Below are 18,143 nucleotides of genomic sequence, written 5' to 3'. Positions count from 1 at the left end.
AAAAAGAGATACAGGCATTAAAATGACTATCTGTGTGAGCACACTATGCAATAAACAAATCATGTGTAACAGAATTGTACACTTGAAACTTATGTAATGTTATTAACCAATATCACCCCAATAAATTTAATTTAGAAAAAAAGAATTTAAATAGTCTGTATTCACCTGTGGTTTTAAAATCATAGATGGTATTACATTATAGTATTTGTATTTCTCTTATGAGTGAGGTTGAGCATCTTTTTATGTAATTAAGAGCTATTTGTATTTCTTTTTCAGTGGCTGTCAGTTGACAACCTTTGCCCATTTTTCTCTTGGGTAGATGGTTGTCTCTTAATCATTCATTAGTCTTTACACATTAGGGAAATGGGCCTTTTGCACACATTGCTCTTTAAAAAGTTTACTCTGCACTAAAAGATGAAGTATAAAATTCAGAGCCTTCCAATGAAACAGGTATTAATAGTTTCCTCTAAAAATCTGTAGGAGTCTATAGTTCACAAATTAAATGAGTTTTTAGTTACTCTATGAAACGACTGCCTTCTGTGCTTTAAAGTGTTTCTTATATTCTATGTCTATTCAAAAATAATTATCTAAAAAGATAAAAATATAATTCAAAATGTTATCTATGCAAACATGCTTATTTAAAACTAGAGGCCCGGTGCATGAAATTTGTGCACTGGGGAGGGGGAGGGGCCGCCCTCAGCCAGGCCTACGCACTCTCGCAGTCCAGGACCCCTTGGGGGATGTTCACCTGCTGGCTTAGGCCCGCTCCCCGGATTGGGCCTTGAGCATCTGCCCCCTGGTGGTCAGTGCATATTATAGCGACTGGTCGTTTCAGGTTGTTAGGCTGCTGGGGTGAATTTGCATATTACCCTTTTATTATATAGGATAAGCATCATTCCCCTCCCACAGCCAATTTCAGGATTTTCTCGTTGTTTTTTGTTTTCTGCAGTTTAAATAAAACATGCCTATGTGAACTTTTGGGGGATTTATTCTTCTTGGTGTTCTCAGAGATCCTGGATCTGGGGCTTGATGCATGTCATTACTTTTGGAAAGATTTCAAGTTCTCAGTTTCTTCTCTTTATTTTCTCTTTCTTCTCTGTTTGGCATTACAATTGGGCATATGTTACATCTGTTGATATTGTGCCACTGTTCTTGATGTTGATTCTTATCTCAGCTATGATTGCCACCTCAACCATGTCCAGTTTACTGATGAGTCCAATATTTCTGCTAAAATATTATTTTATTTCTTTTCTATTTTTATTAGAATGTTTCTCTTCTTACATTAGCTATATGTTATTTTTTGTTGTCTACTTTTTCCATTAGAACCCCTAACATATTTATTATCATTATTTTAAACTAGAGGCCCAATGCACGAAATTCGTGCCCTCACAGCTGCTGTGGCTTGCCTTCCCCGAGGGGAAATAAGTCTCAGGTAAAGTTTTCCTTTCTCCCTTTGCCATGGAGAATTCTGTAGCTGTGTTCATAAAGACTGTTAATCCCTCCACCCTGCGAGTAATGAAGGGGTCTTTCTAGTTCTTCATGTTATAATGATGGGGCTCCTGCAGCTGAAGCTCATGACAGTTTAGGAGCTCATAAGACTGAAGCTTCCAGGAGTTTCTCGTTCTCATGCTAGTCAAGACTCCCCCTGCACCTATTTGTCAAAATCCCACTTAAGTGTTCCTACCAGTTTACGGCTCCATTGGCTTCTGCTCATTAGGCAGACAGCAGGGACTCTCTAGATTTGCCCGTCTTACCAGACTGTGGGGTAGTGTTTTGCCAGAAGCTCTCTAATGGGTCCAAGAAAAATTGCTGCTGCCAATTTGCTCAGCGTTTCTTGTTGTAAGTATAAGAGTGGCGACTACCAGGGTCTTCACCTGTCAGCGCTGAAACAGGGAGTCTTGCCACTGTCTCTTTAAATTTCTACCTTCTTTTTATTAAAAGGTTAAGAAACTAACCTTCTTCTATTCTTAGAGGGAAAAGTACATAATCATTTTGTCTCATCTGCTTAGATAAATTCTTAATTTGGAATAATTTTAAAAAATATTCTTCTTGAACTATGTTACAGACTTTTGTTCAGACATATTTACAATTTTTATTAAAATATTATTTTATTATAAGTCCAAGTTCAACACCTCATCAGCCATAATTCTCTGATAAACTATGAATTAGGAAATATAAGATTTTTAAGAGAAAAAAGAGTAAATCTGACATGTTTCTTATGGAAGCAAATGCAAGCAGAGCCTAAAATGCACTGACCTGTTTGATTCTTCTGCTTGTTGTATGAGTGAATGTTCTCTTTCAAGGACTTGAGAGCGTCTCATCAAAGAGCGGCTTGTTGGATCCGGTGTAAGAACTCCCTTCCGGTGAAATTCTTAGTTTCAGGTATGTGGCCAGGAGTGACACTGAGTTTAAGTCTGTGGAAATGTTATACTTGGTAAAGTTACAAATGCAAAATAGTCTCATAAGGAATAGTCAATCCATAGAGTTTGTTACTTCACTCCTGAGGAAAGGGGGAGTGGAATCCAAGGGGAAAAAATGGTGAGGACGTCATTAATTTTGTTGTTGTTGCGAGTGTCATATAATGTTCTTTTAAACTCCCCTCCTCCTTGCCCTGCAGCAAAACAAAACAAAAAAAAGACATATGAAAACATGCTCAAAGTCACTAATCATTCAAGAGATGCAAATCAAAACAACAATGAGGTACCATCTCACACCTGTCAGAATGGCTATCAACCAATTTTTGTTCAGACATATTTACAATTTTTATTAAAATATTATTTTATTATAAGTCCAAGTTCAACACCTCATCAGCCATAATTATCTGATAAACTATGAATTAGGAAATATAAGATTTTTAAGAGAAAAAAGAGTAAATCTGACATGTTTCTTATGGAAGCAAATGCAAGCAGAGCCTAAAATGCACTGACCTGTTTGATTCTTCTGCTTGTTGTATGAGTGAATGTTCTCTTTCAAGGACTTGAGAGCGTCTCATCAAAGAGTGGCTTGTTGGATCCGGTGTAAGAACTCCCTTCCGGTGAAATTCTTAGTTTCAGGTATGTGGCCAGGAGTGACACTGAGTTTACGTCTGTGGAAATGTTATACTTGGTAAAGTTACAAATGCAAAATAGTCTCATAAGGAATAGTCAATCCATAGAGTTTGTTACTTCACTCCTGAGGAAAGGGGGAGTGGAATCCAAGGGGAAAAAATGGTGAGGACGTCATTAATTTTGTTGTTGTTGCGAGTGTCATATAATGTCCTTTTTAAGCTCCCCTCCTCCTTGCCCTGCAGCAAAACAAAATTAGAAATATTCGAGACGGAATAAGAAAAGTGACTTACAACATATACACCATGTTTTTAATATTTCTTTTTTTGTTGTTGTTTTGTGGAAATTCATACAAAAATCATCAATATATTAGATAACCAATTTTAATAAAGTTTTGAAGGAAAACACGGGTAATTCTGTTTTCTATACTCACTGAATCAGAGCAATGAGAAGAGTCCTTAAACTGTACCATGTGACTCATCGAATCCAGTTGGGAAACTAGACACCTGTTTTCAGGGCTTTCTGAGAGGTCTCACCTGGGCTCCAGTTTATCCACATTGGCATATTTAATCAATATTATTAAAGCTTCCAATGCTTACAGGTAGAAAGGATGATAGCAAGAGTTACAAGTACTTTGTAATAGACTTTTTATATAACTTATTTCAAATAGCTTAAGACGCATACAAGTCGCAGGGAGCTTCCCCTGATAGAGCAATTTTCTTTTTTTTTAAATATATTATATTGATTTTTTTTACAGAGAGGAAGGGAGAGGAATAGAGAGTTAGAAACATCGATGAGAGAGAAACATCGATCAGCTGCCTCCTGCACATTCCCCATTGGGTATGCGCCCGCAACCAAGGTACATGCCCTTGACCGGAATAGAACCCGGGACCCTTGAGTCCACAGGCCGACACTCTATCCACTGAGCCAAACCAGCTAGGGCTGATATAGCAATTTTCAATCTTTTTCATCTCATGGATCACATAAACGAATTACTAAAATTCTTCAGCACACCAAAATATATGATGTCTTTTGCCGATCTGATAAAAAAATAGGTATAATTTTGATTTATTCACACTGGACAGCTATTGTTGTGTTGGCTGTTGTTATTTTTTAAATTTGACAGGCTAAGGGAAAAGTGGTCAGTGCCCCTGACTAAATAGTCAGGTATTGCTTGTTTTAAAAATTCTTGCAGCACACCAGTTGAAAATCACTGCCCTAATGTATTGTCACAATTAGAATATTCATGTTTGTTCTAACAGATTTTTATAAAAGCAGAATCTATGCTAATCCCAGCCCACAGAAACAATTACTGCATAGCCATCGGGAATTTTTATACTCTATGGTATGGTAGGAATCCTAAATAATAAATAAGACCAAAAGATACACAATTCTCATGCCTCCTGATCCCATGTTCCAAGACTATTTCGCTGTCGTAGGTTGGCTGTAGAGTGCTTTCTTCTTTGCTAACTGAGCTGTCAGACGGAATCTCCATGGAACAAACATTGAAAGAACTCAGCTGATGAGCTCCCGTGTGCAGCTGCAGGAGAACTACTGTCCCGTCTATGTTCGGGGACACAAGTAGAGTGTTTCAGAGGAGCCGAGGGTATCATTTGATATATTACCAAATCCCAGATATTTCTTCAATGTCAACCCTTACCGAGTCATAGCTTTCTGTTAACTCCCAGCATACCTTTTTCCTTTTGACTAATAAGGTATTTCATGAGAAGTAGGCAAATGTAATTTTACCAAAGTGAGGATGGGCAGGATCATAGAGTTATTTCTTTACTATTTTTTTTGTAGGTCATATATCACAAGTTCATATTGTCAAACAAATTGCAACTAGAAACATGAATGAGAAGAGTGGAATTCTAACGGAAAAGTATTCTTAAAACATTTTGAAACTTTTTAATTTTCAATGCCTTTTCAACATTAAGAAAAACACCACAAAGTTAAGATATTATTGGCATTACTGAGAAAAGTTCACACTAGCCGTGCTCTCCGCATACATTTCCCGGTGTTGCTAAATGCTGCTCGGTGTGAGTCGCTCTGATGCCATGTTACAAATGCTGCAATTTTAAAATTGGTTCTCTAGGTAATAGCATTTCTGACAAATTAATAATGTGATGCTTTGCTCGGCCCATGAGATTTTTCATTAAATATTCCCCAACTGTTATTTACAATATGATGACAACATGTAATTTGTCAGGAAGTGAAGAACAGCAGGAGTAGCTCTAAGAGATGAACACAAACAAATCTTTAGCACAGGAGGAGTGGGCAGTGGTCATTCTGAAAACTCACCGGCCACTGCCTCCTTTTTCCTTTCTTCTGTGTGTTTCACTCCTCTCCACTGACTCATCTATGCATAGACTAGAGCAAAGGTGAAATATATGTAAATATTAAAATGCTGTTTATGCTTTGGTATAATCATCAAAATCTCTCGGAAAAAAATTACTATGGTTCTTTCAAAGTTAGAACTCTAATATAACATAGACAAACAATGGATTCAATTACAGGTTTGCAAATGGTCAGTTGTCCCCCAAAATAGTGATTTATGCCGAGTGAGCAGTAAAAGATGCTGATTTCATTTTTCTTTCTACCGTGTGCTCCCAGCAAGAAGAGGAATGGCATTTTCTAAATAATTTATTTGGAAAGTTGACTGGCTGTACTGAGCTGGAAGCATAACAGTCCAATCTGCCACTACCTGCTGTGGGCCTGGTGGGCACTCTTCAATATTGCAGAATGGATTGTGTAGCTAATTGCCATGGTGTGAGACTGCAAATATAAATGCCAGCAGAAGAGGGAGATTTTCAAATTGTTATTATGTAGGAAAAGACACAAACAATTGCACCTGATAAGAAAAAAACTTGTAGTTGATTGAGAGAAAATAGGAATAGAAAAAAAGTTAAGTGTCAGAATTAGCAGAAACTAAAAATACTTAGAATAAAAAATAAAATTAAGAGGTAATGAAAGGAAACCTAGTGTTTTAAAAGCTATAAAGAAAAAGTAGAAATGGTGAGGTAAAAAGCTTATAAATCTATAGCTTATGATAAAATGTGGGGGTTTCTCTTATTTAATTATTTTTAAATTTATTTTTATTCGGGCATAATTGACAAATAATATAATATAATAGTTTTTTTCTAAAAAGACTTTGACTAGTACTCGCTAATACTCATGAATAATATCTTCAAACCCAAACCAGGAATAAAAGATAATGTAAAAGTCTGTTGACAAAATCTGAGAGATATTTCTACTGAATGCCAAGCTTATGGAACAACCGCTTCTGAAAATTAATTTCCTAAACCACTCATGCTCTGCTGCCTGAATCAGAGCTAGCTTCCCTGTCTGAAGGTATGCGGGGAGATCTTTCATTGATCCTGTTCCTTCTTCCGGATGTCCTGTTGGGAAAGTTCAAGTCTTTATAGACAGACAGGAAGCTCTCTGCCTGTGTGCTAAGTGTGCATTTCCAGTCGAAGTGCCCTGGCAATTTCTAATTAGTAACTCACTGGTGACAGACAGTGAAGACTTTCAGTGTCAGCAGCGGAGTGTTTGGAGAGTGCGGATTGAGTGGCATGGAAACCAGCAGGGGGGCACTGCATGTAGGGGTGTGTATTTCCCACAGGAAAACGGACAAGGAGAGAGGTAGAAGTTTGAAGTAGTCTGCTCTGAGTCTTATAAAACAGTCTCCTTACTCTGTCTTGGAAAGTGTCAGAGATCTGGGCAGTGGGATAAAGATGACCATCTGAGAACAGGAGGGCACTCGGCCAGGAGCTGGAAATCAGCTCGCTGCCTATAGATGGTTGTGAGGAGGGGAATCCAGGAAAATGTGAGCAGATTGCTATTCGAATATGAAGTCTATAGGTCTGTCGGTTTTGTCTGGTGAGATTTTACTTTCTTTAAGACTGAGTAGAAAAAAATAGCCTCCTCAGGGCTTATAAAATATTGTAAAATAAGCAGATAAGCAAAACATCATGGTGAGGATTCAGAGAGAAAAAAAAGACCAGTGGAAACAATTTATGGAAATCAGAGGGAAAAAATGTATTATAATATAATAGTAATAAATACTATTGTTATATTCAATAGCATACAAGAGAAACAAACTGGAGCAGGAATGTGTGAACTAATTTAATTGGGGAGAAAAAGTTAATAATATGAGATGGAACAGAAGATTCACAAATAAAAGTGCAATATAAAAATTTAAATCTGTACCGGAGGCGTGATGAGCAGAATGGATATTGTGGAAAGCTGAATGAGAAACACAGAGGACAATGAGAGATGGTCCCTCTGAAGACAGATGCCAACAAGTAAACCTTGGGATGCAAGATTAAAGACACTGGAAGACAAAGCGAAGGTTTGCATGTGTTCCTGCAGAAGCAGCTCAAGCACCCGAGGCACAAGCTAGAAGAGAGCAGGAAGCTTTCCCCAGTCCAAAACACGGCCTAGGAACAAAGGTCAATAGAATGACACAGACCAGTCAAACTGAAGAAATATCCTAAGTGCACAACAATAGCAACAAAACCCCCAATTTACAAAACAAAAGCCAGCTTACCTGGCCTGGCGCAGCGTTCTGATGGCCCAGCCTTCCCTGAGACGCTCCTCAGAGGACAATGAAAGCACACCTCTTACAATTCTATAGAACAGATTCTGATACACAGTTTTGATACACAATTGGCATTGTATACAAACCAAATATCTCATTAGCACAGTTATTGCATGAGTAGGGAAAACTGAAACTATTTATAGAAATTTGATGGCTCAGTAAATGCACCACAGCGTCTTTCTTGCAAAATATATATTTTTTCTTTTCTTAAGAACTTTACATTTTTAAATCCCTTATTTTTTCTACATCATTTATGTTTCACTATAACCAGATTATAACAATAAGCGTGAACCTGTGCTATTATTTGGTTGAACCAATTGAAATCGCCCTGTTTTTAACATTTTTTTTTTACTATTAATAGGGCAAGTACAAATGTTCAAATTTATAGTATTGAGCATATAATATTTATTCTTTGAATCAATTTTATAAATTCTTATAATTAGCTTACTATGTTGACATTGATCTACATAATCTTTCTTTTTCCTTTTAATCAGCTTTCTTTTTTTTTATTTAAGTTTAATCTCATTGTCAGCAATAATCTCCAGGTCATCATGCATTCCATTTGCTGGGTGCACTATTTTTTTCTTAATACAACTCCATGTGTTGACTTTCCAGAATACCACCAACATCCCACACTTCCTATGTGAAAACTGGCAGATGCCCTGGCTTGCGACATGCTGGCTGCTGGGCCTGGTCCAGTCACTCCTGATGCTTGTCCCAGGTGAGGGGATGCCTCCCCACAAGGCCCACCTACCAATGTCTGCTTCCAGTCTCTCCAGGCTAGTTGTGTTGTCCCTGTCATTTCATTACATCCTAATATATAAAAACCCAGGGTCCATAACGATCGAATGGTCCATCCGCCGGCCCTCAGGCTCCATTGATCAGAGGATGGCTAACGGGAGAACCCGGAGAACCGGGTCCCTCAGGCTCCGATGAATCTTTGACAGCGGTGACTGGTGAGCAGGTGTAAGGCAGACTGCTTGGTCCCTCCCCCGACCTGCAGGCTCCCATTGATCAGGGGATGGTTAACAGGGAACTGGAGTGAGTGGCCTGGGGACTGGCGAGCAGCTGGAAGGCAGGCCTCTTGGTCCCTCCTCCCGGCCCTCAGACTCCAACCAATTGGTCGCGAAGGCGGGGCAGAACTGGAAACTGGCTTCCTTAGTAGTCCTGTAGGTTCAATCTCCAGAAGAAAGGCCACGCACCAACAGACCAGTGCCACCGGCACGATCCTGACAGCACTGCTGGCCTCCTGGAACTCAGCCTTGGGCACTGCGGCCGCTTCCCCTCCCTGGACACTCCACAAGGAAGAAAAGACACCATCAGCAGCACCAGGGGTGACCAGCGGTGACTGACTGCTCTCCCTGTGCTTCCTCCAGGTCACTTGAGCCGGCCTCCGCCCACCCCGCTCCAGAGGAAGTGTGATCTGCAAACAGCCATCAGCAGCACCAGGGGTGACCAGCGGTGACTGACTGCTCTCCCTGTGCTTCCTCCAGGTCACTTGAGCCGGCCTCCGCCCACCCCGCTCCAGAGGAAGTGTGATCACTGCAAACAGAAGGAATGTAGTAAAAAAACAAAAACCGATGACCAAGAGAATGCCGCACACAACGTCTGGAGTCTGGCTCAAGAGAAAGGAGAGAAGGGAGAATTCCATAAGTTGGCCGATGCCAGGATATTTCTGAGTGGCTGCCTGGTGTGTGACAGTTGTGTGATCGCAGAGGAAGGAGTCCAAGATTCTCAACAGAACACCAAGGACTTCTTCTGTGTGCTGAACCTTAATAAGAAATGTGATCCTCACAGCACAAGGTGCTGGCAGTGTCTGTGTGTCCTCAGTCTCTGCCTTATTTTGCTGCTAACTTCAGCCTCAGTGTCACTGATGCATCCAGAAGGCTCTGTGGCTTCCTCAAAAGCCTTGGGGTGCACTGTCTTTGACATGAAGATAGCTGCGGACTTCAGCATCCTGGAGAGTCAGAAGAATTTGTGTGTCGGTTCTGCCAGCACCATGAGAAAGAGCCCCGACTACCCATGCTGACCTCTGCCTGCCCCGGCTGGGACCGAGATATGTAGAGCGTGTGCTGGGTCACCCCATCACCCCCACCTCTGCACGGCCAAGTCTCCCCAGCAGTTCATGGGCTCTTTGGTGAAGGATTACTTCACCAGATGGCAGAACCTGTCCCCAGACAAGATTTTCCATGTCATTGTGGCCCCGTGTTATGACAAGAAACTGGAGGCCCTTTGAGAAGATGTTCCCACAGCTTTACACAGTTCCCGGGGTGCTGACTGCGTGTTAACCTCACGTGAAATTGTCCAGATAATGGAGCAAAGTGACCTCTCCTTGAATGACGCTGCCGTGGACACTCTGTTTGGAGAGATGAAGAAGAAGGAGGTGAGGCTTCACGAGGGTGCCAGCTCTGATGGGTACCTGGCACACATCTTCAGGCACACGGCCAAGGAGCTGTTCAACGAGGAAGTGGGAGTGCTCACCTACCACACCCTGAGGAACAAAGACTTCCAGGAGGTCATCCTTGAAAGGGAAGGAGAAGTTCTCCTACGCTTTGAGGCTGCTTACGGCTTCCGGAACATCCAGAAGTGGTCCTGAAGCTGCAGAGGGACAAGTTCCCCTGCCACTTTGTGGAGGTCCTGGTCTGCGCCGGGGATGCCTAAGCGGCAGGGGTCAGGCCCAGGCGGAGGACGGGCATGCAGACAGGGCACCGCTGTGGCAGATGGAAGGCATCTATGCTGCCATCCCGGTGTGGTCCCCGGAGAGCAGCGCCACATGCAGGAGCTGTACCAGGAGTGGCTGGTGGGGGGGCGACTCCCTCTGGGCCCAGGCGGCCCTGCACACCACCTAGCAGGGCCCAGGGCAGCTGCCAGGACATCAAGTAGTGAAGGTCCAGCAGACGCCGGGCCTGCAGGCCGCCTGAAGAGGGGTGTCAGACACGTGAAGGAAAGGCTTAGTGTCTCTGTCATCCTTTGGTTTTCAGAATTCCTGCTCCCCATCTGTCGGCTCCCTCCCTCTGAGAGGCGCTGTCATCGTCACATGGGAGCAACTGGAATATTGTATCTCAAGAGGATTGCCCCAATGTACGTATCCTTTTATCCGATGATGAAAAAAACAAGAAAGGAGACAGACTACTGTCCTTTAGGCTTTAAACCCAGAAGTGTCCTGCGAAGAGCTAAGACTTGGTTCTGTCCACCCACCTCAGAGATATTGGATGAGGAAATGGCCCAGTTTGGCCCTGAATTTACCCACTTATGTTACTCTTGAAGGTGTCTTTGCCACAATGTGAATAAACTGCCACCTTTTGGAATAGGGACTCATACAAAAGTCTGCATTCCCAACTTTTCTTGAAACAGATTTATGTTCTGCAGCTGTGGCCACTGTCCTGAAATCAGGTCCTGTCAACCAGGTCTTGTCACTGGGAATCAGGTGGCACTGGAGTGGGACCCCCCCCCCATGCCCTTTTACATTCAGGGATTGAGCTGAACTCACTTTGGGGGAGGCCTGGGAAGGGTGACAGGTGTCACAGATGGAAGGATGGAGAATGGAGAGGTGGACACACTGCTCGCTCCCTCCCTGCGTGGGGTCAGGCAGATCAAGGCCGGCCAGCTTGCCCCACAATTGGTGAGATAGCGTCTTCTGTGTCCACCTCTCACCCCATGGGTCTGGCCACTCCCCTCAGCTCCGGGCAGCCCTCTGCATTCCACAATGGTGCACTCTGCCCTCACATGCTCCTTGCCCTAAATGAGAAGGAAGAGAGCAGTTGGCCCACAGACAACTACACAGAAAGATAGGGCTCATGGCTAGTGAGTGCAGTGGCAGTGGTGGGAACCTCTCCTCCTCCATGGCAGTGCTAAGGAGCAGCGAGCTGAGTGGTAAGGAGCAGTGAGCAGGTGGGCGGTAAGGAATGAGGGGTCCCGGACTGCGAGAGGGATTTCCAACTGTAGGCTTAGGCCCGTTCCCTGGGCCTAAGCCAGCAGGTGGACATCCCCCGAGGGGTCCTGGACTGCGAGAGGGTGCAGGCTGGGCTGAGGGACCCCCCCCCCAGTGCATGAATTTCGTGCACCAGGCCTCTAGTGGTTACAGAAAATGTGAGAATACATTTGATGGTGACTAGACTAATGGTGAGCACATCATAATGTATATAAAAGTCAAGTTATTATGTAGTGCATCTAAAACTAATATAATATCATATGTCAACTATAATTTTAAAAACATAATTAAAAAATGAATTATCTCTTTCTTTAAAAAAACATAGTGGGTGGTTAATTTAATGAAAATTAAGTTTACTTCTGTGGAAAAAAGACTCAATAAAGGTCATTGATAAGAAGTTCTGCTGGGTAGATTTGGTGTGGGTGAGACAATGGTAAAATATTTGGAAAATATGCCAGCTCTGGGCCGACTCAGTCCTGAGGTCGCTTTGTACATTTTTTCAAAGTCTCTACTCTCTTCTTTGCTCCCCAAGTTCTACTGATTTGGAATTTAGGTATGAGTGCTTGATTAATTACATACAGTCTTATTTGATGTTTCCCCTTCAGCACCAAGCACATTTCCACATTTATCCCTCACAAGCAATCCACTATAAAATGTTTAATATTAGGATGGAGATTATAAGTATTTGAAGATAAATATGTATGACTTTCTATATTCATGTTTTAACTCACATAAGTAACATTGAAATAAAGATCTTAGACTCAGAATAACTTTTTAATTTTTTTAAAGAATTATTTATGTTTCCGGTGCAGTGAGTTAATTGCTTCTAAAAGCTGCATATATTCTATGGTGACATCCAGCACATGTTCCTCTTCCTCCTCAGAGAGACAGGCTGTGAGGATGCTCTTCACTCCATGCCTCACAGGGCTGCTCTGAATATCCTCGGACAAGACCCCCAGAGGCCTGGCTGTGGCTGCTTTTGCTGGAGTGGAAGGTGATGCTGATACAGGAGTAGGATCACTATAACATGGGGCATATACATTTAATTTCATCAGTTACTAGTCAGAGCCCTTCCAGAATGACTATGACAGTTTAAACTCCCACTGGTTCCAGGGGCCCCATTGCCTCCAGTGCTTGAGAAAACCCAACTTGGTATTATCTGAATTTTGTCTACTTTTGTGGGTTCAAATAGTTACCTCATTGTTCTCTTTAAATTTATTTAATTACACTGAGTTTAAGTATCCATTAAAGCTTGTTAGCTATCTAGCTCTGTCCAGTGAGTTGCCTCTTCATATTCACTGACTGTTTTTCTATTTGGTTTCCTGACTTATACTTGTTGATTTTTATTAGTTCCTTGAAATATTGAAATATTTTAAATGCTGGTGTCCTTTTGTTAGAAGTTGGTAATATTTTCTCCTTAAATGACATATGTCTTTAATTTTGTCTATGAGTTGTACTAAATTTTAATATGATAATAATTTAAAACCATATCACTTATTTACCTTACATTTTATAACTCCAAAGTTTTTTTAAAAAGTAAATTATCTCCCCACTGCCCAGCTTCAAGTTATAACAGTTTGGGCTTGTTCGGAGCAGCAGAATTGGTATGTAATTACTATATGAATGACATCATATGCAGTCCTGGGACCTGGTTAAGAATTCTATGTAACTGTTGACCCTGCCCTGGAACTGGGTCTCGGTCAGAAAGAGGTGATGGACATGAAGTGGAGGAAAGCCAGGAAAAATCCTCACCAATGTGTACAGCCTGGAATCTAAACCCGCGGCTCAGTGCTTCCACACTCTGATGATGTGGGTAATGGCGCAGGCACACTCAGCAGCCACACATGAATTGCCCACGAACTGGAGAAGCTGAATGGAGAGCCCAGTGGGCGCTGTGGGAGCTGCACCCCTGGCGGTAGCCTGTGCCAACCAGGTAAGCCCGCTGCTGCAGCAGTATGCACGAGCTGGACGAGCACCTGCCTCACAACTTCTCAGCATCAGTATAGCTATTATTTTACTTTTCCTTGCAGATCATTTCTTTTGTGACCAACCCTAATGCAGCACCAAGCTGGGAATGAGATTCTGGGAAAACCACCACATGAGGTTGTGTGTGTGTGTGTGTGTGTGTGCGCGTGCACGCGCGCTGCTGAGTCAGTCCCAACACAATGTCCTGTCCTCAACAGCCCTGCTCAGCTTCTGTACACTCACACTTATGACCTCTTTTGTGGAGTCAGCCTGCCTCACACTTGGTCTCCCTCTCTTCCTGCTGCCTTCCATTTTTGTTCTGAGTATTATTGTCTTTTCCAAAGAACACTGCCTTCTCATGATGTGCCCCAACTAGGACAGCTTCAGTTTGGTCATTTTTGCCTCCAGCGATGTTTAAGCTTCATTTGCTCTAGAAGCCACTTGCTCATCTTTCTGGTGGCCCAGGGTATCCATAGAGCTCCCCTCCAACACCGTGTTTCCAATGAAGCAATCTTTTTTCTATCAGCCTTCTTCACTGTCCAGCTTCCACATGTGTATATAGTAATTGGGACTACAAGGTTGTGGCTGATCTTAGCTTTGGTCTCTAATGGCACATCTTTGTCCTTGATCTTTCTAATTCTTTCTTTGCTGCCCTTTGAGTCTTGGGCTTCTCTTCTTCATTTTTGGAGGCAGTTTCCATTTGAACTGATGACTGAACTTTCTTTAAGAATTTTAGTGTTTCCACTGTCTAGGTTAAAGTTGTACATTCCTGCCATAGTTACGATTTTTGTCTTTTTGATATTTAAATGCAGCCTTGCTTTGGCACTTCTTTCAACTTTATCAGAAGTCATTTCAAATTATTGCTACTTTCTGCCAGTAAAATAGTATCATCTGCGTATCGTAAGTTACCGCTGTTTCTTCCACCAGTTTTCACTCCTTCCTCTGAGTCTAGCCCAGTTTTTGTCTGATATGTTCTGCATACAGATGAAACAAATAGGGAGGTAAAGTGTACCCTTGTCTGGCACCTTTGCCTCTCGGAAACCATCCTGTCTCTCCATATTCTGTCCTGACGTGGCTTCCTGCCCGCAGTGCAGGTCCTGTGCCAGAACACTGCCCGGTGATCAGGAAGTTACTAGCAGTTCCCATGTTCTTGCTACTTGAAGTGCAGATCAAGGACCAGCAGAATCTGTACCACCTGGGAGCTTGTTAAAAAACTAAAAGGAGATATAATTTTTATTGGGTTTTATTTGAAGCTTTAAATATAAGCTTAATATAAATTTAAATGTTTATATTATACATTATTCTCCCCATGATATGTCAGTTTCCCATGAACTTCTAGTCATCACTCTTCTCCCCTCTTAATTTGCTGTAGAACTGCTTAGTTATGCATTACTTTTTCTAGATACAAACTCAAACCACAGAGTTGACATATAAAAATATATGTATTTATGCTCTATTTGGTTTTGAACTGTTCTTACATAATGCCACTTGATATTATTTAGCTTATTTAGTTTTGCGTTTTAATGTTGGTGTTTTTTTGGTATGTTCAAATTTAATCAGGGTGTTCCTCCTCTTTACTTTTTTATTTATATCTCTGATGTCCTTTAATAAGATTCTTTTAAAAATCCATAAATATGCTATAGATTTTATGTTATGTTAATTCTTACACAGTTATAGCTCTGTAATGTAAAGTTTCATCTCTGTAAAGTAAATCTACTTTCTTAGCTGTTAAAGTTGATGTAGAGGTACCCTGCATTTCTCTGAGTTTGTGTCTGACATTGTTAGTGAACTGCTATACTAGTAAATCCTCACACTTTTCTGTAGTTATTTAGAGTTTCTTTATGAGTGATCATAGTTTCTGTTTATAACTAAAGTTGTAATATACTTTTCAATGTTCCACCACTATGTTTTCATTATTTTACAGTCTTTGTTATGCTACCTAGAACCATTTTAATAATAGTGTAATAGTGAGCATCTTTCATTTAGTCTCAGGTCTAGCCCACAACCTAGGTGTGTGCCCTGACCATAAATCAAACCCTCAACCTTTTTGGTGTGTGGGATGATGCTCCAATCAACTCAGCCACCCGGTCAGGGCGAAAGTTACATGTTTTCATTATTTTACAGTCTTTGTTATGCTACCTAGAACCATTTTAATAATAGTGTAATAGTGAGCATCTTTCATTTAGTCTCAGGTCTAGCCCACAACCTAGGTGTGTGCCCTGACCATAAATCAAACCCTCAACCTTTTTGGTGTGTGGGATGATGCTCCAACCAACTCAGCCACCCGGTCAGGGAGAAAGTTACTTTTAAAAATTGATTTAATTACCTAATGCCCCTGCAAAAATCTCTTCAAGAGATTCCTGTAGCTCTTAGGATACAATCTGGACTCATTTGTTTCTAATATTTTCTACCACTCCATCCAGTGCACGTCCTTTATGTGTTCCTGGCACTTGGCCCAATGGAGTTTGCTTCTGCTTTCCCATCTCTCCCTGGAGGGGAGTGTAAGGCTCATGACAGCAAGGACCAGGTTTGGTTGTTCTCTAAGAATTTCTCTGCCCAGCATCTTCTCAATGCGATGAGATGAATCAACTTAAATATAGGAGACAGACATTTGACCAAAAGAGCTACTCGGTTAGAATAAAAGAAGAAGAATTTGACCTAAAGAAGTGTGGAGCACACATACTTCCGACTACACCCAGGGGTTGGAGGGAGGCAAAGGATGCTATGGGCACTCTGTAAAGAAAGGCATTGAGTCATTGTAAGCATTTAAAGAGGGAATCTGATAGAGTACCACTACTGAATGTTTCATTTAGAGTATTTTCCGAATGTAAGATGGAATCTTTTCCTTATTTTTTGTTTATTATAAAGAAAAGGGGGGAGGGGATTTTTTTCTAAAAGTTGATATAATATTTTCTTACATTTAAAGTGAATAGACTTTATTTTTAAAGAAGAAAAACCACCAGCAAATCCGGGGAAGATTTGAGGTGGAACACGGGCGCTGCAGAGACCCCGTGCCGCCAAGGTGAACACGGGCCCGGTGATGGATGACCACAGACCACTCCGAATATTTGATTTTTAAGGGTTTAGTGAAAAAGAAAAGACTATTTTAAAAGTCTCTCCGAGAGTGTATCTGAGACAGTAGGAAAACTGTCTCAGATGAATTCTTTTTCTGAAGCACAAGGACACATTGTATCAGGATTTTCAAACTGTTTTCCAGACAGGTTGAGTTACTTTAGGGATTTTGCAAATAATCAGGTATATACTAGACAATAACATTTTAACTGCCTGGGGAGAGCATTTACCACCTTGATGTGTTTTATTGAATAGAGTTGAAAAGAAAAGAATCTTGCTGCTGAAAGCATTTGAAAAATCTAGGTCCTGGATGCTCTCCGTGGGCCATCTGAGCAAAGGGCAGAGCCCGGGGTGGAGCAGGCGTCCTGAAACGGTTGAGTAATTAAATGAATTCAGGAAGTATGGGCTTGCGTTACACAGATTATTTACTTCCGGAATTTTAATATGCTTGTTTGGTGATTATTCAGGAGAGGAACCATAGTATGTTGTCATCTTTAACTAAGGTAACAGTTGTATGTGCATTTGTTTTATTTATTTTTTGCAGGGCACTAATTTGCATTAGTCAGACAGTGAGTTCCTTATACTAACCTACACAATAATAATTATAGTATCAGATCTATTGAATGTATTATATTTTTAAGCACTGAATGCTTAGCAAATATTTAATTTTCATAGTAAAAGATGGTATTGTTTTCTGTTGTTTTTTTTTAAATGAGGCCTAAAGATATTATAGAGTGTGCCTAAAGTTATAAAGTGATATAGTAAGTCACCAGCCTTTGAACCCCAACTTACTTGACTATTATTGTAAATTCAGTATATCGTTTATTTTGGTTTCTTCAAAATTTGGAATTGGCCCACAGTTCCCTCAGCTCCCTGCCTGGCCCATGGACTTTCAGCTCCTCATTTATTGGATAGGTATTAGCACCTCATCGGGACAACCCCAGATGGCGCTTATCTATATATATAAAACCCTAATATGCAAATAGACCAAACAGCAGAACAACCGAACAACCAGTTGCTATGATATGCACTGACCACCAGGGGATGTGCATGCAACATGGCAGGCGTCAGCAGCAGCTGGTCCTGGAGCCTGGCTCTCACCCCCTGCTAGCGCCCGGCACCAGTAACAATTGCTCAGCACCATCAGCAGTGCGAGCTGTGGCTGCCTGCCCCGATTGCCCCTGAGGGCTTCTCCACTTCCCCCTGCTCCTTAGGGGAGATTGGGGCCGCAGCCGTTGCTTGCACCTGCTGCTGGCGCTGACCCCAATCACTCTGCACCATCAGTGGGCACAAGTGGGGCCAGCGCCGTCATCACATGAGAGCAGTGGCAGCAGGAGTGGGGCTGCCGGCAGACAGGGGACTGGTGGCTGTGAGGAAGGGGCCAGGTGGGGGCACGGAGGATAGGTCAAGTCCCACCTGCCCCTGTGCCCACTGCAGCCTCGTGGCCCACAGTTCCTTTCAAGGGGCACGAATTCATGCACTGGGCTCCTAGTTGAATAGATAAAACTAGCATGTTTCTAACTCTGAAATG

At 41.9% G+C, this 18,143-nt stretch overlaps 1 pseudogene; it reads left to right on the top strand.

The window, feature by feature from the left end:
- The window catches only part of LOC102241762, a 75,549-nt pseudogene that overhangs the window by 51,519 nt on the left and 5,887 nt on the right, over positions 1–18,143 (top strand).

The sequence above is a fragment of the Myotis brandtii genome, unplaced genomic scaffold (genome assembly GCF_000412655.1).
Source record: "Myotis brandtii unplaced genomic scaffold, ASM41265v1 scaffold415, whole genome shotgun sequence".
In the NCBI taxonomy this organism is placed as follows: Eukaryota; Metazoa; Chordata; class Mammalia; order Chiroptera; family Vespertilionidae; genus Myotis; species Myotis brandtii.
The sequence above is the reverse complement of the archived record's forward strand: the minus strand, read 5'-3'. Positions and strand labels throughout refer to the sequence as shown.